Here is a 23,448-nt window from a genome sequence, read left to right as displayed (position 1 = left end):
ATTCTGTTCTAAGTGGCCTACCCCTTATTTTTAAACTGTGTCCTCTGGTTCAGGACTCACCCATCAGCGGAAACATGCTTCCTGTCTCCAAAGTATCCAATCCTTTAATAATCTTATAAGTGAAATGCTGACTGAAACAGTGCAGACATTTGAGGAGATGGCAATGGGCGTAGCTTCAGACGTGAGAGAGGAGGTTTAAAGATATTCCCAGAAACAGTCCCACAACAGGAGAAACAGGAATGGGAAAAGGGTGGGGCAGTAATAGGACACGTCAGAGTCTGGATGATCCAGCAGTGCCACTACATTGTACAAGACAAACATTATTAAAAACATATCATGGGCTGGCCCATATTGGGGAGGATAAAATGCAATATCAGATGATCCACTCCAATCCTTGCCTGGAACAGGGAGAAATACAGCAAGGTTTTGTCGAAGGTGTGTCGTCTGTTCACAGTGTGAACCAGGGAAAGCAATCAGGATAAAATGGAGGCAGCAGCAGGGACCCAGGGGCCCATGGGAACAATTACAGATGGATTTTACACACACAGCCATCCCAATCCCAGGGAAGGAAGTCATGCTGGGTTTTAATAAATAGGTTTACTCAGTGGGTGGAAGCATTCCCCTGCAGATTCTGACCAAAGGAAAAATGTTACAGGGAACATAGCTAAAGAGCTATGTGCCCTGTTTGGTACTGAACAGAAATCCCATCTCCCATACCACCCCCAGAGCTCCGGGACAGTAGAAGGAATGACGCAGACACTGAAAGCTAGTCTGATTAAGGCTCTCTCAGAGACAGGACAGCGATGGGTTAGAGTACTCCCCACCAGCCTAATGAAACTGTGGACAACCCCAGGAAGGCGGACGGGGCTGTCACCCTTTGAATTAGTGACTGAATGGACTATGCAAATGCCACATGGTATGGTAGTGGGGGGGGGGGGGGGTGGCAGAGACATGTGGTAGTGGCAGGCTGGAGATGTGCAATGACAAGGATAAGGTTAAACCATTTGTGTAAGAACTGGCAAAGCAGCTGCATGAGCTGAGAGAATCCGAGACTGTGAAAGGGAACATGGAAATATCCAAGCTGACATTCCAAACCCTGGAGTTCAGGTCAGGGGGAAAATATCACTGGAACGTATTAAGTAAACACATCAAAATGCTGGACTTATCTGGGGGAGACAGAGAGAGACCTCTCCCATCATGTATTAGTAAGGACCTCTGAATAAACGTTGGTCATGCTGCTCAACACAGACCTCAAGGCTCCTCTTTGATATTTCTCCCAGCAACAGTTGTGCAGGGGCATGTTGCTGGCTTGAGGTCTATGGCTAGTGCTGTTCCACAAGAATCAGAACTGGGACATCTGTTGTTTGTAATTTATATAAATGAAAAGTTTGAAAATGTAAACGATTTAATTAGCAAGTTTGTAGATGGCACAAACTGTTGAAGTTGTGAATCGTGAAGAATGATGTCAAAGGATACAGCAAGAAAGAGATGAGTCAGAAAGTTTTGTGGAGAAATTGCAGATATATTTTAATTCAGACAAGTGTGAGGTGATGGGTGTTGGAAGACACATAGCAAGAGGAGTGTAAGCAATAAACGGAAGGGTCCTGAGCAGCACTGATATACAGAGGGATCTTCAGTTGCAAGCTGAGAAATCCCTGAAAGTGGTGAAGGAGGTGAATGGCAGGCTTGACTTCTTTTGTCAGTAGAGTGAATATAAAACTATAATCAGGCCACCTTTGGGGTATTGTGTGCCGTTTTGATCAAAATATTATAGGTAGAATGTGAAGGCTTTTGGGAAGGTGGAAACAGGTTTACCAGGATGTTGCCTGGATTGGGAGAGGTTGGAAAATCTTGGATTGTTGTCTTTGGAAAGTCAATGGCTGTGGGGTGACCCAACTGGCACAAACAGAGTTTGTAAACCATGGTTTACTACAGAAATTGCATCTCTTGTTAAGGAGAAGATAGAGGCTTTTGTGTTGATGAGGCAAAATGGTACAGATGAAGCAAGAGAGAGTTATAGATCAGCTAGGAAGGATTTAAAGAGAGAGTTAAGAAAAGCAAATGGAGGACACGAGCAGTCTTTAGCAAACAGAATAAAGGATAAGCCTGAAATTTTCTATAGGTATGTGAAGAATAAAAGAATGATTAGGGTAGGAATAGGGCTAATCAAAGACAGAAGTTGGAAGCTGGGTGTGGACCCTGCAGAGATCGGAGAAGTGTTAAATGAACATTTCTCATCGGTGTTTACACAGGAAAAAGAGAATATTGTAGAGGACAAAAATGTGGTACGAGATATTAGACTAGAAAGGATTGAGGTTAGTTAAGCACAGGTGTTATCAATTCTAGAAGGAGTGAAAGGAGACAAGTCTCCAGGCCGGATGGGGTTTATCAGTGGATTCTCTGGGAAGCTAAGAAGAAGATAGCAGAGCCTTAGACTTTGATATTTGAGTCATCATTGTCTATGGGTTTAGTATCTGAGGACTGGAGGATAGCAAATGTTGTGTCCTTGTTCAAGAAGGGCAGCAGAGATGACCCAGGTAATTATAGACCAGTGAGCCTTACTTCCATTGTAGGAAAGGTTTTGGAAAGGATTATAAAAGATAATAGTTATAATCATCTAAAAAGCAACAATTTGATTTCAGATAGTCAACATGGTTTCGTCAAGGGCAGGTCGTGTCTCACAAACCTCATTGAGATTTTTGAGAAGGTGACCAAGCATTTAGATGAGACGAGGACAGTTGACGTGGTATACATGGACTTCAGTAAAGCCTTTGATAAGGTTCCACATGGTATGTTGATGGAGAAAATGCAGAGGCATGGAGTTGAGGGTGATTTAGCTGTTTGGATTAGAAACTGGCTTTCTGAAAGAAGGCAGCGAGTGGTGGTTGATGGAAAATATTCAGTCTGGAGCCCAATTACTTGTGGTGTTCCACAAGGATCTGTTTTGGAACCACTGTTGTTTGTCATTTTTATAAATGACTTAGACGCAGGCATAGGTGGATGGATTAGTAAATTTGCAGATGACACTAAAGTATGTGGAGTAGTTTGGAAAAATGTTGCAGGTTGCAGGGGGATTTAGATAAACTGCAGAATTGGGATGAGAGGTGCAAGTGGAGTTCAATGCAGCTAAATGTGAGGTGATGCACTTTGGGAAGAATAACAGGAAGGCAGAGTGCTGGGTCAATGGAAAGATTCTTGGTAGTGTGGATGTGCAGAGGGATGTCAGAGTCCATGTACATAGATCCCTGAAAGTTGCCACCCAGGTGGATAGTGCTGTTAAGGCGGCATACAGCGTGTTAGGTTTCATTGGTAGAGGGATTGAGTTCTGGAACCGCAATATCATGCTGCAACTATACAAAATGCTGGTGCGGCCACAGGTTTAACGTTGTGTACAGTTCTGGTCGCCCCATTACAAAAAGGATGCGGAAGCATTGGAAAAGGTGCAGAGGAGATTTATCAGGATGGTGCCTGGTCTGGAGGGAAGGTCTTATGAGGAAAGGCTGAGAGACTTGGATCTGTTCTCATTGGAAAGAAGGCGGCTAAGGGGGATTTGATAGAGACATACACGATGATCAGAGGATTAGATATGGTAGACAGTGAAAGTCTTTTTCTTAGGATGATGACGACAGCTTGTACGAGAGGGCACAACTACAAATTGAGGCGTGATAGATTTAAGACAGATGTCAGAGGCAAATTCTTTACACAGAGAGATTGGTAAGTGTGTGGAATTCTCTACCAGCTAAGGTAGTCAACTCAGCCACATTAGGGAGTTTTAAACAATCCTTAGATAAGCTCATGGATGATTTTGGGAGAGTGTAGGGGGACGAATTGAGAAAATTCCACAGGTCGGCGCAACATTGAGGGCCGAAGGGCTTGTTGTGCACTGTATTGTTCTATGTTCTATGTTCTATAATCTGAATCTTTTTCCAAGGTAGAAATGACAAATTCTAGAGGCCATAGATTTCAGGGGACGGGAGAAATTTAAAGAAACTAAAAACCAAGAGAACAGCAGATGCTGTAAATCAGAAACAAAAACAGAAACTTCTGGAAATGCTCAACAAATCTGAAAGCATCTGTAAAGAGAAATCAGAGTTCACATTTCTGAGGAAGGACCCGAAACATTAACAGATTTTTATTTTCACAGATGCTGCAAGACATGCTGAGCATTTCCAACAACGTGTGAAAGTTTAAAGGGAGTTATGTCAGGCAAGTTTCTTATGTAAAAGGTGGTAGATGACTGGAATGTATTCTCCTGGGAGGTGGTAAAAGCAGAAACAATCACAATGGTTAAGATGCATTTGGGCAGGCGCATACACTGGCAGGATTTGGCAGGTATATGGATCATGACCAGGCAGGTGGAATTAGTTTGGGATGGCATCATGGTCCGCACAGACATGTTGGGCCAATTATTCAGGTGCTGCACTGTTCTGTTTTCCAGGGTGTAGAATGTGTGGAGTGAGAGATAATATTTTGAGTGGAATATGTCTCTTCTTTAGAATACACAGTAAGTTGATGCATTTTGAGAGAAGCAACGTTGAAACGGAATATATATTTGAATGTCACAGACACAGAGAGCAGGACAGCAGGAATGGGGGACAATGTGTACCAATCATTAAAAGAGAGAAGTGTTTTGAGTGTTTTGAGTAAAACAAATGGGATGTTGGGCTTCATTAATGGGGGAATGATAACAAACTCACGGAAAAAGATGCTGACCCTTGACAAAGCTCTAGTTGGGTCACAGTCAATCATTGCATTCAATTCTGGTCAACAGATTCCTGTTCAGAGTGAGGAAGTTAAAATACCATAGAGGGACCAGTTCCATACCTTTTGTTTTCTTTAAGGACACCGTGGGGTCTCAAGGGTTAAACAGTCCCTTGCCAAAGGCCTTATTTCATCAACTGAAGGTCTGTACTCTTAGACTAGAGACAAAACACCTCGAAAGTGGGGAGGCTGACAGTATCCCAAAATAGAACCTCTTGCAGCCACACATGTGGATTGCCCGGTAACCCCAGACAGAGGAATTTGCCCTTTCCAGACAAGACTGAGTGCCCTGGGCAAAACCCTGTTAAACTGCCTCCCGCTCCGATTGTCTTACCTCCCCTCCATATTAGCATAGGTAAGTGAATCCCCCATTTACTGAAGGAAGAACCCTTCTGCCTTAGTCTCTTCCCATCAACACATAAACATGAACATTACGATAATCAGTTAATGTAATCCATCACACGTTATCACAGGACATCGCCATTCATCAAGCTTTGTAAGGTAATAATTACCTACTTTAAACTATGTAATGACAATCGCCCATGTGACTGATATGCATTTGTCTAATTCCTATTAAATATACTGTCTCTGTGGGTAAGGCAGAGATTCTTGAAGAAGAGTCTCTACAATTAGACACTCGGCTACTTCAGAGATGCTTTGAAACTCTCGCCGGCTGTCCAATAATAAAACTACTGCTGTTGTGCAGAAAACTTGTGTCATCTGGATTTGTGGAACAAAATAGGCATCAACAATGAAGGATATGAGTGATCTTCAGAGTGTGGAGTACAGACTTACTGGAGTGGTTCACTGATGAAGAAAATGCAGTCACTGGATTGATCTGAAGAAATTGCAATTTTCTTTGAAGTGAAGAAGTTGGAAATATTTTTGATAGAGCTGTATAAGATTATAACAGACCTAGATATAGCAGACAAAAATATCCGCATTTGATAGTTGATGGCACAAGAGTTAAGGTCAGGTGTAAGGTTTTGAAACAGTGGGAGATGAACAAGTGCTTTTGCTGACTGTATTGGCTGGAAATATGCAGAACATGTTGCCTATTATGGTGGTGCAAGTTGAGAAGATCAATGATTGAGAAAAAACAATTAGATCAGTTCTGAGGGAAATAAACTTGCAGAGTTTGGGGTACGTAGAGGGAATGAGAATATTGGATTCTGCTACAGAGATCCAGCTTGGATTTTATGGGCCTCGTTCTGTGCTAAAGTGCATTTTATTTGGACTTGCTTAACTTGCTGTGGTCACCGATTAAGTTGTCATTTAGGTAAATCTGCTCAGTGTTCCTACTCAGACCAATACAGGCTGTCTCTCCACAGCAGCAGATAATGTTTACTGCTTTATACTGGGTTCTTGGGGGGATGTTGGAGGGGGGTGGGGTGGGGGCGGGCTAGCGGTGTGTGTAACAGTCTGCTACCATTTATCTGAAATGGCAAAACACCAGTGCAGCCAGACTAGGGACCGACTCTGGAAATGTAGGGAATGCCAGAAGATAATTATTTACCCATCACACCTGGAAACTGGCCAAACCAGTCAGACTGGGGAGAAGCTGTTCATCTGCTGTACGTGTGTATGTGTGGAGGGGGTGGGTGGGGGTGGGGGGGGGGGGTGGGTGGGGGTGGGGATGGGTGGGAAGGGACTCACTCAGGCATCCAGCCTGCTGAGATACCAGTCAATTTACTGATAGCCACAGTTGAAGGATTTATTTTCTCTTTTTCACGCCCAAGTAATGAACAATGGTTTTGGCAGCTCATAGAGTTGTGCACACAGAGATCTTAGCTTTGGAAATGTTCACAACATTATAGAACATGCACAGATTCACACTGGGTACATACTTTTATTTTCCTTTATTCATTCACAGGATGAGGGTGACGCTGGCCCGGCAGCATTTACTGCCCATCCCTAATTGCCCAGAGGGCAGGTAAGAGTCAACCACATTGCTGTGGGTCTGATGTCACAATGTTGGCCAGACCAGGTAAGGATGGCAGCTTCTTTCCCGAAAGGGCATTAGTGAACCAGATGGGTTTTTCTGACAATCGATTAATGGTCATCATTAGACTCTAAATTCACAAGTTTTTTTAAATGAATTCAAATTCCCCCATCTGCTGCAGCAGTCTTTAAACCCAGGTCTCAAGAACACTATCTGGGGTTTTAGATTAACTGTCTCGCGCCAATACCACTCGGCCAATACTTCCCCACATCGCTGTCCAGCTGCACAGAGTGAACAGCGATTTTCTGGTTCATCAGAACTGGGTAATCACACATACGTTTGCTCAATGATTGTAGGAGTTGGATGTTGATTGGCTATTGACATCCATCTCCGAACCATGTATTCTGGGGTTTGTTTCTGGTGATGATTGGAAGCACCATCAGTCTTGTTATCTTTTGGGGATAACAACAGTTTCAATTAGCTTTCTGTTAAATGCATGGCAATCAATTCTATCTCACAACTCTCAGGCAGATAAGTTTCTTTTGAAGGGCTCTCCATCTCCCCAACCACCTCCATCCTCACCCCCAACAGTACAATAATCTCATAAAGTCTCTTTATGACTGTGAATGAGACAATCTGATCAGCTGCTTCTTTCCCTACTCCTATGTCAAGTTGGATCTTAAACTCCGCCCGTTTACTGCAGTTGTGATCCTGCATCATTGTACAGTGTTGCTCGTATTTCATGTCTTGGCCTATCATTGTTCATGATACTGCAAGTATTATATGGGGCCAACAGTGTAAGAGTTTAGCTCATTCCTTCCAACAACAGCAATAGAATTGCGCTCCAACAAAAATTACAGAGATCACGGACAAGGATATCCCCCAACTTACCTCTTACTATCAAACCAGAGTATCAATCCTCATTCAACTGAGAGAATCCAGGAGGGTATGCCAGTAACAGCAGCATGAATACCTAAAAAATGAGGTGTTAACCTGATGAAGTTCCCAAAGAGTTCTACTTGTGTTCCAAACAGCATAAGCAGCAAGTGATAGACAGAGTGAAGCAATCCAGGAAACAACAGAACAGATCTAAGATCTGCAGTCCAACCAAATCCAGTTGTGAATGAAATCAGAGCACAGCTGGAGTTCTGAGGACAGTTCTCTTCAAGATATTAACCAACAAGAATGTCAGACTGGATTAATTGTCATAAAACTCAAGTCCTTTTGATATTCATATATTTACAATCAGTGTTCAATTCACCAAATGTAGCTGAAGGTAAAGATAATCTTCAAGTGATTGTAACAGTGAAGACATCTGAATACTTGATCAGCAAATTAAAGCCTGTTGTGTTGAGAAAGTAATAATTTTAAAGATAATTTTTAAAAAGTAAAGTGACTTGAGTATAATGGAAGAAGTTGATTGATGGGTAGCTGATAATTTTGTTTTAATCTGAAGTTAATTTAGGATTAGTGAACAAATAAACACATGGTAGGGAATCCAAGCCCCATGGAGTGCACATCCAGTTCCATGTGGGAAATCCAAGACATTTCTTGTCTGAGCGACAACCACAAGAACACGGAGGTGACGTGGGAAATGTCTGGAACACTCGTTTGACTGCGGTTAAAGTACTGCACACACTTCTGATCCCCTTATTCCAGGGTTGATGTGATCACACCAGAGAGGGTACAGAGGAGACTGATCAGAATGTTTCTACAATTGTAAAATTTCTGCTCTGAGGAAAGGTTGGAAAGGCTGGGGATGATTTCTGGGCAGGATGAGTTGAGATTTAATTGAAGTGATAAAATGCTGAGGAATCCAGATCGAGTGGATAGGAAGGAGCTATTCATTAACTGAGAGGTCAGAAACTGGAGGTTTTAGATTGAAACTAATTCCCATAAAGAAGGAGGGGAGAATTCATTTCACTCGGAGATGGTGGGGAGCAGGAACTCATTGATGGGATGGAAGAGGCAGTAACCAGCATCACATTAGAATAAAAGGACATGGATGTAACTGAGATGCTGGAACATGCAAGGTTGTGACTAAAGTCTTCAGAATGGGATCATTGTGATTTATTTAACATTTCCCCAGAATATTAAACTCAAGTCCAATTTGAGAATTTATGAACATCATCCGACCTGAATTCCAAATGTCAGAATAAATTTATCAGAAAGTACAGCACAAATCGAGGCCACTTGGCCTATCCTGCATGTATTGGCTGTAATAGAATGACCCAGGCTTTACAGCGTTCTGTACTCACCAATGAGAGCAACAATTTCAGGCTGCGTACTCTGCCATCTATGTTGTTATAACCTGTTTATTCAATGTATTTCTTTGACAGCTGCTCCCCTTGTTTCCTGGTTTCTTTCCCAGCCCTAACTCCATTCCACGTGGCCTTGAGGGGCTACCATTTCTGCTGTTTAATCTCTCCTGCCTTCTCCCGTGTGACAGACTGTCGTTTTGTCCTTGTCTCACTCCCACTTTGCTCACAACTTGTTACATTTCTGACGGTTCCCAGACCTCTGTGACTTCACTGCGTCCCCCGGGTCAGTGGCACGAGTTTTGAATTCTCTTCCTCATGAGATAATCGGAAATCTTTCTGGCTGCAGTTTCCCCCAGATTTTATTTTGGAAAAAAAAAGGATTTGCGTCTGAGTCAAGTACTTGTGAGCCTTATCCACAATCCTGAGCACTTAGACATAATATGTGACCCTCCCACAGATGTGCAAGTTTGATGGATTGGCTGTGCTAACATGGCCTGTAGTGTGTAGGTTCGGCGGGTTGGGTTAGCCATGCTAAATGTGGGGTTATGGAGGTAGGGTGGGACAGCAGGTAATTGCAGACTCGATGGACCGAATAGTCTCTTTGTGCGCCTAAGGGACTCTGTAATTCGAACTAGTTGTGATTGTTGTCACATTTTCCTAAGTCCAGGTTCATTCAACTCAGGTACACATGCTGCCTTTTGTGTTTCTGTGGGTGCTCACTCAATCCTTTCCTTCTGATTTACATCAATTTCACACTGTATGTGAGGGTGGGAATGAATGTGTAAATTTAAATACTCCAACCGAAACCCCTCACAAGTCAGGAACTGTTTCTGCTACTAGCATCACTCACAACAGGAAAATAAAGGGTCAGTCACAAATCTGACAGAAACACAGTAGTTATAATCACCCGGAAAGGCTTAACAGCTTAAAACTCTTTTCTTAAGAAAAGAGGAGGCTGAGACACAACCTGGTACAAGTAGGAAGCTTTGTGTCTGTGTTTTCAGAGGTTTGAGGTTGAAATCATTGGGTCGAAGCATGTTTCATTGCCCCAGGTCATCGAAGGTGCTATCTAAATGTGCATCCATCTTTCTGCCTATCTGTCTGAGTCAACAATCAAATGGATATGTCATTGTCTGAGTGTTTTCCCAAATCCCTGATTGAATTTGCCTCCCCCCACAATCTCAGGTGCCAGCTGCCTCTAGTCCACCCACATGGGCATGTTGAAGAGCATGGCAGGAGAATGGATTGAAACCGAGAGTTCAATGCCAGAACGAAATAGGAAGAAGGAAATAGACGGGATTTTTGGATCCCAGGGGATACAGACTCCAGGATTAGTCCTTGTGGGCATTCCCGCAATAACACGAGACAGCATTCCATGATGAGAGTTAAATCCGGGTGGCAGAAGAGGGAATCACTGAGCATGAGCAGGTTTAGTTCAAACACAGGAGGATTTTTCAGTCAGTAACAGTGTGTTAGACATGGATGTGAAGTGATCATTGAGGGGAAATGTTACCACAAGCTGCAGATGGATAACTTTAATTGGAACAGGAGGAAGCCATTCAGCCCTTCAACCCTGCTTTGCCATTCAAGAGATCATAGTTGATTTGTGGCCTAAGTTGCAAAGTTCAAAACTCTCCAAACTCATCAATAAACTCCTCTGCAACAGACAAGATCAATATACAAAAACGAAACATCTGCAAATGCTGGGAAATCAGGAACAAAAATAGAAATTGCTGGAAAAAATCAGCAGATCTGGCAGCATCTGTGGAGAGTGAACCTTTGGGTCCAGTGACCGGTCAGGTGACCACCTGCAGCTGACCATTCTGCCTTTTCTGTAACACTCTCTGGAACAGGTTCCAGTGCAAGGGGAATGAGATTGTCAATAACAACTGAGAGAAACAGGAGGACGTGCTCAATCAGAATAAATCCCATTTTGGTCTTTCGCTTTTAATTCAACTGTAAAAAATTGTTCATTATCATTTAAGAAATACGATAATAGGCCAGAAATCAACTCTTCATGTCGTTGGGTCTGGGAAACTGTGTTAATTCTGACCTGGTCCAGCCTACATGTGAATCCAGACATTGAATAACGTGGTTGACTCTGAACGATCTCCTGGGCGGTTAGAATGGATGACAAATGCTGCCCCAGCAAGTGATGACATGCTCACATGAACAAATCCAATCGCTGTGGTTAGTTGTGAACTCGCCAGTGTTATTGGAATTGGACGAATGGGAAGGTTTGTGGGGTAAAGGGAGAAGAATGCATTCAGTGAGGTGATCCTTTGGAGAGCTGATAAGCCAATCAGCCTCCTTTCGTACAGTAACAATTCAGTAAATATTTCATTCTGAGCCATCTCAGGAAATATCAGGGCAGGGTTTATAAAGAGGTCAGATTGAATGAGTGTCTCGGTGAACACAAGTGAGACACAGGTACAGAGAGGTTTTGGGATGGATTTAATTATGTTTTATACATTTGCATAGTCATCAACATTATAGCAGTTAAAACTGGGAGTTATTTATGCAGCGAAAGGGGATGCTGGGTAAAGATACCGGAGTTAGTGCTTATTTTATTCCAGGCAAACCAGCTGAGGAGCACATCCTTCCTGTATCTATCCTCTCGAGCTCTTGAAGATTTTTCTTCCTTTGAAGTGTTTCATGTTTAGATACTCCAGAGAAGACAGCTTGAAGCTCGTCAATCTCTCCTGCCAGGGCATGTTACTGGCTGCTTCATGGACTGGAACTGACAATTGAGACTGAAATGTTACTGTATAAAATATCTTCAATGGTATTGCCAGACGAGAGTGGTTTTCGGGAAATGACCTTGACTTACGGGCATTGAGTGTCAGAGCACTTCCTGTTGTGGGGCATCCTGTTTAGATTCAATCTATTGATAACTATTAGAACTGACTTGCACTGGCTCCGTCAACGTGGTCAGAGCATTATGACTGTCATCGAAGCTGGTAACAAACTTCCCATCGGTTAAAATCGTAAATGATAGAGTAGGTACGAGGCCTGAGGGCACTGATGGAGTATCGATGTTGTTGTTAATCACATTAACTCGGCTGGAGTTGACTGAATTTATATTGTCTCTTTCTGAATCTCAGGATGTCTCTCTGGGCAGGAAGTCTCCACAAACAGCAATGTGACAATGAGCAGGGATCATCTGTTTTGATTTAAATTGTGACTGTAGCACTGCTGCTTCACAGGACCAGGTACAAGGTTGGAGTCCAGCCTTGGTCAACGGCCTGTGTGGAGTTTCCACATTCCCCTATGATTGTGTGGGTCCCGTCCAGGTGCTCTGGTTTCCTCCCACAGTTCAAATATTTGCGGGTTAGGTGGATCAGTTGTGCGAAATTGTCCACAGTGTCCAGGATTGTGCAGACTCGGTGGATCAGCCATGGGAAATGCAGTGTTACAGGAATGGAGTGCTCCAGGTGGGATGCTCTTTGGATGGTTGGTGGGGTTTGATGGGCTAATGCTCTCCTGCCACACTGTTGGGATTCTATTCTATGATTGAGGATAAAGCAGGGTGTTCTTAGAGAAGGAGCATGTGGTATGTTTCAATGCTCTCGATGCCTTTAGATAGAGGTTGGCATCGCAGGGGATACCGTGCTTTATCTCCACTGCTGCCCCCTCACCCCTAACTCTACTTTGATTTAGTCCCTTCCCATTCTGTCATTTGAAATGGTTTGCTTTGCCCCTAATGGGCTTTGTTTGTAAATATTCAATTGGTTACACGGGTGGTTTACTGCAGGTGATTGTATCTTAACAAAAACCCAAAATGGCGTAATGATGAACGTCGGAAGGTTGCTCAGCTGTATGTGATAACACTTCTGGGTAGGAGAAATGGGGGGGGGGGGGGGAAAGAACACTTCACAGCTCACAGAATGAGAAATGAAAAGCAGTGAAATCAAACCAAAGGTTCAGACAGGGAGGGAATATTTCCCTGGAGTTTGAGTAACTGGAAAGAGGTGGTGTCCGGGAATAGACAAGATTTTGTTTTACAAGGCATTTGAAATTTTTAAAAACTGTTATATTCAGATAGTGTCATTTCTTTTTTTTGGTTTTATTTATTGTGGAATAAATAGCTACAATATTTTAAACCCAACTTCACAAACCTTGCATTAAAGACAAATGTTAAATAAATTCATCAAACCGTCCCTCACTGAAAACTGATGTGGAGGTGCAATCTCCTGGAGAATCCCTGTCCACTTCTTCCTACCCGGGCTCCAAGGCTATATACATACCTGGGAGATAGCAGCAGGAGGCCATTCGGCCTTTCAATCCTGCTCCACCATTCAAGGGAAATCAGCTAACCATGCATCGCAGTCTCCTGTTCCTGCTGTGTTCCAATCCCCTTTCATTACTTTACCTTGAAGAACTATATCTAAGTCCTCCTTTGGCTTCACCACCTTTTGTTCCAGTGATGTTGCAGTGTTACTGTGTGGGTATAGGCAGGGGTATCGTGATGGTGCTGCCTCCTGGAGGATGCACTCAGCGTCCCTCATCATCCTGCAGTAACATCAACTGGGTTTCAGCATTTCCAGGATATGGGCATCACTGGCTCAGCCAGTATTTATTCCCCATCTCTAGTTACCCTTCAGTAGATGGTAGTGAGCTGCTGTCTCGTACCATTCACAGTCCATTTGGTGCAGGTAGACCGACAATGCTGGGAGGGAGAGTGTTGCAGGATTTTGGCCGACTGATTCTCTATCTTTGGTTCTTCAAATGTTGTTTAACTTAATCACAATCTGCATATGATTTTGAGATTTCAGTCTGCAAATCTTCACCATCTCGCACCCTCTATAAAGGAATATGTACAGATTAGAAATTCAGAGCAGACAATTCTAGTTTCTCTGGAATATCTTTTTCCCCCTTTCTTCCCTCAAAGCTGTAACCCTCCATCACACTTACTCTCTCCCACCATTCTGACTCTGCTACCCCCTAATGTACACCCTCCCCATTCTCATGGAGTTGTTGATAAACAGATCCATGCCACCACTTCCCGCCCCTGGTTAGACGCTGCACCCTTTCTGGGTTCACTTCCTTTCCCTTCAGTTGCTGCAAGTCAATAATGTAACAGCAGAATGAAACGAAAGGAAACAGACAGGGAGGTGGCAGATCCTGGACAGTAGAGGAACCTTCAGTCTGGGAGAATGGGTCAGATCCTTCTTTGTTTCTCATTGGTAGATTCCAGTGTTATCACAAGTTGGGGATGGAACTTGGTCCCATGTGGGTGTGGTGACACTTTGACCCTCGAACAGATCAATACTACAAGCAAATACGTTCCTCCTCCAGCCAATCACAGTGTGAAATCCTTTCCACTAGTTCCCCCAAAGCACATGCTCCAAAACTTACCCACATTCTGTACTCGGGCAGTTCCAGGTTTCCCCACAGACGTGTGGTCCCTGCCTCGGAATTTGGGATTTGCAGTCCTCATGCAGCCACTGGATCCCTGTCTCTGGAACGTGAATGAAAAGTGTGGGGTGGAAGATGTTGTGTATTGGACCCCCATTCAGACACACGGGACTTGTGGGCTGTCACTGGGATGCACTGAGACATCCGCTTAGACAACCTGATTTCTGATGTAAGGAACATAGATTCAGCCAATTGGGGGTTAGGGAGGTTAATAAGGGGCAGCAGGTTTTAAGCAGAGGTGGCTCAGTGGCTAGCACTGCTGCCTCACAGCATCAGAGACCTTAGGCGACTGTGGGGAGCTTATACATTCTCCCCATGTTTGCATGGTTTCGTGCAGTTCTCCAGTTTCCTCACACAGTCCGAAGATGTGCAGGCTAGGTGGATTGCCCATGCTAAATTGCTGACAGTGTCCATGCACGTGCCAGTCAGACAATTAGCCATGGGAAATGCAATGTTACAGGGAATGAGTGGGTCTGAACGGGATGCACATCATAGGGTTGGTGTGGACTCGATGGATGAATACCCTGTTTCTGCACTATAGGGACTCTATTCTATTCTCATGAGGAAGAATGTACTTATCTCAATGTGTTGTGAATCTGTGGAATTCTCTATTCAAAATGCGGTGGATGCCAGGACAATGAGCCAATGTAATGAAGAGATACAGATGTTGAATTTGCAATGGGTTGAAGAGTGAGAAAGAGCTGGCAGGAAAATCCAGCTGAGACCGATGTGAGCTCAATGATCACCGTATTAAATGGTGGGGCTGGTTCTCCTGTGCCCAGTGCGTCTCTTCTTACGGTAATAACTGGAAAGCGGAATCCAAAACTCACCACCTTCACCAAAGGAGATTTTCGGAAAATGACATAGTCAGGTGGATTAGCGTTACAAGCTTAGACAGTGAGGAAGTGTGTAGGAGATAATGATTTTGCAATTTTAAACTGAGGGGAGACAGTGATTTATGGTTTTAGATTGCGTCGTACATTCGCAGCGTCCAGTGTACGCTGTTGTGAATATCTATCCTGTACTTTATTACAAAGCCAAGGTCACTGACAATGAAAACCGAAACACCCAGGTAACATCATCTCACCTCGTAATCTGATAAAAGACTTGTGATAAGTCTGGTTGAATTTAGAACACAGATGGAAAGCTGGAAGATTAGATCCACTCCCAAGATCCTGTGCTTTTTAAACAAAAGGAGACTACAATAGGATGAGGCAGAAGTTGGCTAATGTAGACTGGAAACAAAGACTTTACGGTGGGAAAGTTGACAGACTGCGGGAATATCAAAGCAATTTTTTGAAGTGCTCAGCAAAAGTATATATCAGTGAAAAGGAAGAACTGTAGGAAAAGGAATAATCTGCCATGGGTGGCTCAGGAAATAAGAGAGTGTATCAAACTGAAATAGAATGCATACAAATTGCCAAAGATCAAGGAGATTAAAAAAACTTTAAAGATCAACAGAAAGCGAGATGGGATTGGGGGAGAAAAGTGATGAGTAGCTATCCCCAGGGCCAGAATAGCAGTTTACACTGCTAGAGGGGAACCTATTGTGTGGGGAACATATGGCGTCTAATTGTTGAAGCACTGAACTGTGACCATAGAGATAATCCTGATCAAGTTAAAAATCACAACACACTCCAAAAGCTTGTACTTCCAAATAATCCTGTTGCACTACAACCTGGTGATGTGTGGTTTTTAAACATTGTCCACCCCACCACCGGCTCCTCCACATCAGAATCCTGATAGAAAACCCCACTGAAACTGAAGTGCCTGTCAGATACTTGAGGGAGGCACGGGGGCGTGGGGGAGGGGTGTGTCGTTTAACCACAAAGTGCTGAACTGAACTAGACTTTCTAACTGACCGTTGCCATGGAGATAATACTGAGAGACAGTCTCTATTCAAAGTCCCAAAACACAAAGGTATAAGAATGGGAGCGGCACATCGGACAGGCGGGGAGTTACCTGATGCTGGCTGGAGGTGTTTTGCATGTTCACTATCCAGGTAACTGCCATGTCTCATCAATAAAGACTCAAAGAAGACCTCTCAGAGTTCTGTGCCTGGTTATTCCTATCCAGCAGGGTTCAGGAATATGAGTACACCAGCAGTCAGTCTTCACATTGGAGAGTACGAAGAACATGCCAGTAATTGATAAGGAGACTGAGGAAGGTGAGGACCTAGATAACCATTATCATGAAAGAGTTAGAGCTGGGCAAGGTATGGAGCTAAAGGGAGACAAGTCTCATTGCCCTGATGGAATGTATCCCAGGATACCAACAGAGTTAGTGGGAGAAATAGCAAATGCACTTAGAGTTATAAAATCCTACAGCAGAGACAGGACCTTTGGCCCAAACTGGCCCATACTGACCAGAATGTCCATCCATGCTAACCCCATTTCCCTGCACTTGGCCCATCTGCTTCTGACCCTTTCCTATCCATATATTTGTCCAAATGTCTTTTACCTGTTGAGTGTTCCTGCCTGAACCACTTCCACTGGCAGCTCATTTCATATACATACTACCCTCTGTGTAAAACATTTGCCCCCCCCCCCAGCTTCCCTTTTATTCTTTCTCCTCTAACCTTAAACTGATCCAATCAAGCCGTCCAATCCTTGAGTTCGTGGGAAAAAAGACTGAGTGCATTCACCTTATCCAGGCCTCTCATGGTGTTATACACTTCGAGAAAAGAACCCCCTCTGTTTCCTCTGCTCTAAACATAAAATCCTCACTTGTCCAACCTCTCCCTATAACTCTGACCCCTGAGCCCTGGCAACATCCTTGTAAATTGTTCTGCACTTTTTACAGTTTTATAACTGAAACCTATATTACATTCATCATATTTCCAGTATTTGCCCACAGCGCTGGAACCGACGTGACAAGTCAATGGATTATAATCCATGATCGAGAATGAACTCCTTTACAACAATCCCGTTTTCATAGTGTTTCCCATGGTGCAGGTATCCTTGTGTCTTTCTGGTTGCATTATTAATTAAAGACTTGTCCTTCTAGAAAGCAAAGTTGTGGCTTAATTGTTCCTTTGAAATGTGCCATGATTTTCCAGACTTTCAAAAGCAAATGGAATCTCTCTCCCCAGTCACCATGCTGACATGGACTTGGCTGTGTCTCAGTACTTTTGCAGTCACACTGACATTTGGAATAGTCGCCCACGGACAGAATGCACACCTTTCCTTCCAGATGAAAAGGCCAATGATATTCAGAGCGGCACGGATCAAGTAACGATCAGATCTGAACATGAAGTTCAATTTGAATTTCTCATCCGCAAATCCACCCTTTCAGTACCTTACAACAGAGCACACAAGTTACCACTGTTCATACAAGATGGAAATTCATAAGACAATTGTAGTATTTAAACTGTAGCTTCCTTGTTCCTCCAAAGCTTTAAGCATCAGTCTCACAATTTCTCTCTTCTGTGAACTGAAATCCAAACCCACCCCCCCCCCCCACTCATTTCCTCCATACCCAGTTCTCTCACACATTCTCTTCGAATTCAGTTTCCTAGCTCCTGATGAGAACTATCCTGCATACATTGCTTCCTGCAACTCTGGCCAAGACCCATCTTACTAAAATGAGCCAAATTAGAATTCTAATTGCAGGCCCATCCTTGTCCCTTTCCATAACAACTCTGAATCTTCACAAAAGAGTTCTGATCATTTTCTGCAAAACGCTGCACCACTGATGGTCTGATCACATGTCAGAGTAGTAAGAAAGGTGCCATTTCCCTGGGTCCTGCTCCCAGAGGAATGAAGCTGCTAATGATAGATTAATTCATCACACCCACAGCTTCCTTCCCAGACACTGACCTAGACTGCACATACTCCCACAGTTGCAAGCACTGCGACCGTGCACTGGTCTCCCTCCTACAGCACGTGCTCCCGATCATACAGGAGTCCGGGTGATTGACAGCAGCTGCTGCCCAATATATCCGAACCCCTACAGTATGGAAACAGGCCCTTCGGCCAAACAAGTCCATACTGACCCTGCAAACAGTAACTTGCACAGACCCATGCCCACTAACTAATGTAACTAATACTATGAGCAATTTAGAATGGCCAATTCACCTGCCCTGCACATCTTTGGATTGTGGGAGGAAACCCGCTCAGACACGGGGAGCACACGCAAACTCCACACAGACAGTCGCTCGTGGCCGGAATCTAACCCGGGTACCTGATGCTGTGAGGCAGCAGTGCTAACCACTGAGCCGTCTCTATCGAGTGGAGGGGGCATTGCTGGAGGACTGGGTCAATGGGATTGTGAACAGTGAATGAATTTGGAGGACACTGGGGGATGGACATGTCAGTGAGCGACAGGATCAGTGCAGCAGCAAGAGGGGATCCTAGACAAACTGAGCAATGGGAGAGTCTGACAGTAGAGAAACTACAGGAAGGTTCTGTTTAGAGGCTCAGGCAGGGACAGCTGGAAGACAGTATGGCCTGGTGGCTTGGGCAGGTTTACTAATCAGCCTCTTCAAAGATGCTTTTACACAACTCTGAGCCTGATCCTCCTAGTCCAGAGGTAAGGACATTTATACTATTTCCTGGTGGGCAAGGGATACAGGGACTGCCTTTCAAAAGGAACTTACCTGTGTTGGTGACATTAACAGGACTCAATACAGACTCACTGACAAAATGCTGGTGTACTTGAACTTCATCCAGAATATTAACACCTATAACTGGGCAGCGCAGACCCCAATGTACAGAGTTAAATCCTGGATACTAATAACAGCTTTGTGCATGGGAAATCATATCTCATGAATTTGACTCAGTTTTTTTGAAGAAGTTAACAAAAAGGATTGCTGAGGTCAGAGCATGGACATGATCTACATGGACTTCAGTAACGTGTTTGACAAGGTTCCTCATGGGAGACTGGTCAGCAAGGTTAGATCGCATGGAGTACAGAACTGGCCCAAAAGTAAAGGGCAGAGGGTGCTTTTCAGGCTGAAGGCCTGTGACCAGTGGAGTGTCACAAGGATCGGTGCTGGATCCACTACTTTTCGCCATTTATATCCATGATTTGGATGTGAACATAAGAGGTATTGTTAGTAAGTTTGCAGATGATACCAAAATGGGAGGTGTAGCAGACAGTGAAAAAGATTACCTCAGAGGACAAGGGGATCTGGATCAGAAGGGTGAATGGGCTGAGGAGTTCAGTTCAGAAAAATGCAAGCTGCTGCATTTTGGAAAAGAAAACTTTAGCAGGACTTATACAGTTTATAGTAAGTTCCAGGGGAGTGTTGCTAAACAAAGAGTCCTTGGAGTGCAGGTTCATAGTTCCTTGACAGTAGAGTAGCAAGTAGATAGGATAGTGAAGGCGGCAGTTGGTCTGCTTGCCTTTATTGGTCAGAGCATTGAGTGTAGCGGTTGGACGGTCATATTGTGGCTGTACAAGACATTGATTCAGCATCTTTTGTAATATTCCATGCAATTCTGGTCTCCTTCCTATCAGATGGATGTTCTCAAACTTGAAAGGGGTCAGAAAAGAATTACAAGGATGTTGCCAGGGTTGGATAGACTGTTTTCGCTGGAGAGTCAGAGGCTGAACGGTGACCTGAAAGAGATTTTTAAAATCAGGCCGGGCATGGATAGGGTAAGTAGACAAGATATTTTCCCTGCAGACGTGGGAGTACAGAACTAGGGGGCTGAGAGGGGAGGGTAGGCAGAGAGGGGGTGGGCGGAGGGTAGGAGAGGGTGGATGGATCGAGAGGGTTGGGAAAGAAATGGGTGGGGACAGAGAGGGGGATAGAGAGGGGAGGCACAGAAATGGATGGGGACAGAAAGCGGGATTAGAGAGGAGGGGAACAGACAGGGGGATCAGAGGGGGCGACCGACCGACGTTTGGGGGGGCGACCGTCAAAGAGGGGGAACAGACTGAAGCGGGGCAACCGATGGAGCGAGGAAAGAGACGGGTGTGCGACCGACAAGGGGGCGACTGACAGAGGGGGAACAGACCGAGGGGGCAAAAGATGGGGGGACAGACCGACAGGGGAGGGACGACCGACGAGGTGGGGGAGCCGACAAAGGACTGACCGACAGAGGGGGGAACCAGACAGAGTGGGGGGAGACGGGGGGAACAGAGAGGGGGAAGATGGAGAGTTATTTTATACATCTACAACTCAACCCTGTTCGTGTTTTCTCCTCTTCACCTTAATTTCCTCTGAAGGGCTCAGAACAACTGCACAGTTCCTGGAAAGTGGAGTTTCAGGGAGATCAGGTGCTGAATGTGGCATTTGGGACACTGACCTTTAATGGAATGTGCTGGTCAATAAACGGACTCTGGTTTGATTCCACTGTCTGTGTGGTATTTGCACATTCTCCCCGTGTGTCTGCGTGGGCTTCCTCTGGGTGCTCTTAATTTCCTCCCACAATTCCAAAGACATGCAGTTTAGATGGATTAGCTTTGGATAATGGTAGGTTACAGAGTTAGGGTGGAATACTGTTCCGATGGTTGGTATGGTCTCATGGGCTGAAAGGCCTGCTTCCACACTGTGGGGATTCTGTCACTGAGTGTAGGGGTTAGGAGGTCACGTTGTGGCTGAGTAGGGCATTGGTTAGGCCAGTTTTAAAATACTGCATTCAATTGTGGTCTCCATGATTTCAGAAAGATGTTATCAGAATAGGACTCAACCTCTTAATGGCAAGTTCTTGGGAAGTGTTGACAAACAAACAGACCATGCAGTGTAGGTTGATTGTTCCTTGAAAGTGTGGTTGAAGGTAGTCAGGTCAGTGAAGGTGGTGTGCTGTATGCTAGCTGTTATTGGGCAGTGCATTGAGGATAGGATGTTTCAGTTGTACAGTTTATTGGCTCGGCCACTTTTGGAATCCCCAGACTGCTTTCAATTCCAGTCTCCCTGTTACAGGAAAGATGTTGGGAAACTTGCAAGAGTTCAGAAAAGTTTTACCTTGTGGTGCCAGTATTGGAACATTTGAACCATAGGAAGAGGCTGAATAGGCTGAGGCTATTTCCCTGCAGCAGCACTGGACATTTTAAGTGGCTTTATCGAACTTTATAAAATTATGAGGAGCAATGATAGGGTGACCAGTCATGGTTTCTTTTTTCCCAGGGTAGGGGAGACCAAACAAATGCTCCTATTAACAAGCAACAATTTAAAATTCCCACCCTTGATGTAATTCCTGGTTGTGAACATCCCTGTCTCCCTGCACCACACAACCTGTGAGACCCCGACAACTCATCTTCTTTCAGACTCCCAACGATGAGTTTATTCATTGCTTCAACTGTCTGGCTGGTTCTACTGTTGCCAAGGCAACACGGTCTGGAATTCCCACCCTAACCCCCTCAGACGTGCTTTCCTCCTTTAAGGTATTCCTAAATACCTGCTTATTTGGCAATTATTTTGATCACCTGACCTAATATCCCCATCTGTGGCCTTATGTCAGAAGTTCTCAATAGTATTTCTGTGGATTTATAAACATGATAAAAAAAAAACTGTTGTTGATTTGCACATACATTGTCAACTCTTCAATGTCACTGAGTGAATAATCTATAACAGCTCTTACCCAACCACATTGTGGGAGCACCTTCACCACACGAATTGCAGCTGTACAACGAAGTCAAACATCACCTTCTCCACAGGCAATAGGGCTTTGGCACTGATCAATGGTATCTGTGGAGGGAGAAACACACAGTTGATATTTCAGGGAGTGCAAAATGCATTATAGGGAGGGAAAATGGTGCAGAATTTGGATTTTGAAATTTGTGTTTTACAATGTGCACTAAGTTCTATAAAACCTCTCATCCCATACCATGAAAATTTCCGCCTCTTCCTGGTCAATATGTCTTTCCTTTCCCCTGCCCTTCACCTTCACACATTGCCAATGCCTTGGTCACAACAACACTGTGCTGTCAGTGAAGTTTTTTCATGTGGTTGAGTATTGTCTCGCCCCTCATTCACTCCGATTGGTTGAAGGACCAACTAGCACCTCTAGCCCCCGTTCCCCCACTCTTATTGGTCCTGCGCTGACATCAATAATCCGAGGCCCATTGTGGGCTGGAGCATGCTCAGTGCTTCCTGCTTTTGCTGCTATTCATTCGGTATGAGAGAGAGGGCTCATCCCTGTTTCTCCTGATGTCAGACAATAACAACAACTACCTGCATTGTATGGAGCCTTTCACATTGACAAATCTCCTAAAATGCTTCACGAATGATGAAAACGTTGATTAAAGAGAACGATTTTTAGAAAGATCTTTAAGGCAGACAAAGGGGGTTCGGGAGGATATTCCAAAGGTTTGTGTCCTCGGCAGCTCCAATCGTGGAGTGATATAGGTGGGCAACAGCTTACAATGGAGACAGTTAGTGGCTAACCATAGGTTAACAACCTCATGTCGTAGCCCCCTACCCCATCTCCATTAACAACTAGTCAACCTCCCCCGGCCAGATCGTTATCCTTTATCCAACTGTTCCTCTCACTCTGTCCCCACCTATCCTTTACTCCTTTTATCCTTCCCCCACACTACCTTCTGCACATAAACTGACTTTTTTTTCTCAGTAACATCTGTTCTGTGGAAGGGACACCGGATCTTAAACTTTAACTCTGATTTTTCGTCATAGATGCTGCCAGACCTGCTGAGCTTTTCCATAACCTCCTGGTTGTTGTTTCTGATTTACAACATCCGCAGTTCTTTTGGTTTAAATTTACCGGGAGTTTGTAATTCAGGTCCAACAGCATCTGTCCCAGTCTCTGCTGTCTCTCCCAACCCCAAACAGTGACACTGCACCTGCACAGCTCATGGACATGTGTTATCTTGCTGGCCACACCCCTCATTCAATCTCATTGGCTGCAGGACCACACAGACTCTCCTCCCATTGGTCTGGAGCTGCCATCAATCAGCCGGACACCATTGTGATGAGAGTGGGGGGCTAATCCCTCTCTCTGCCCTGGGATGAGCTTCATGGGGCAGTGAATGGGGCAGTATCACAGAGCACAGGGGCTGGGGTCTATTCAGCCAATTGGGGCTGTACTCTCTCCCTCTGGAGATGCTGCAAGTCTGTCCCAAGTCCCCTCCCATGTGCCCACAACCCCCCAAATCTTTCCT

The 23,448-nt window shown here is 44.5% G+C and overlaps 1 long non-coding RNA gene across 1 annotated transcript in view; it reads right to left on the bottom strand.

Moving 5' to 3' along the window:
* Nucleotides 1-13,508: 13,508 nt before the first annotated feature.
* Nucleotides 13,509-23,448, bottom strand: part of LOC122547481 (uncharacterized) — a 32,967-nt gene continuing 23,027 nt past the window's right edge. The window contains exons 5-8 of the long non-coding RNA XR_015759066.1: nucleotides 21,912-22,018; nucleotides 17,563-17,679; nucleotides 14,323-14,425; nucleotides 13,509-13,767 (exon numbers count right to left, since the gene is read on the bottom strand). This is a non-coding gene — a long non-coding RNA (uncharacterized LOC122547481). The remainder of the gene's footprint in view (nucleotides 13,768-14,322; nucleotides 14,426-17,562; nucleotides 17,680-21,911; nucleotides 22,019-23,448) is intronic.

Source organism: Chiloscyllium plagiosum, unplaced genomic scaffold, assembly GCF_037043375.1.
Source record: "Chiloscyllium plagiosum isolate Xiang-an unplaced genomic scaffold, Cpla_swu_hap1 HiC_scaffold_13, whole genome shotgun sequence".
In the NCBI taxonomy this organism is placed as follows: domain Eukaryota; kingdom Metazoa; phylum Chordata; class Chondrichthyes; order Orectolobiformes; family Hemiscylliidae; genus Chiloscyllium; species Chiloscyllium plagiosum.
Note: the sequence above shows the minus strand (reverse complement) of the source record. Positions and strands in the feature narration are given on the sequence as shown.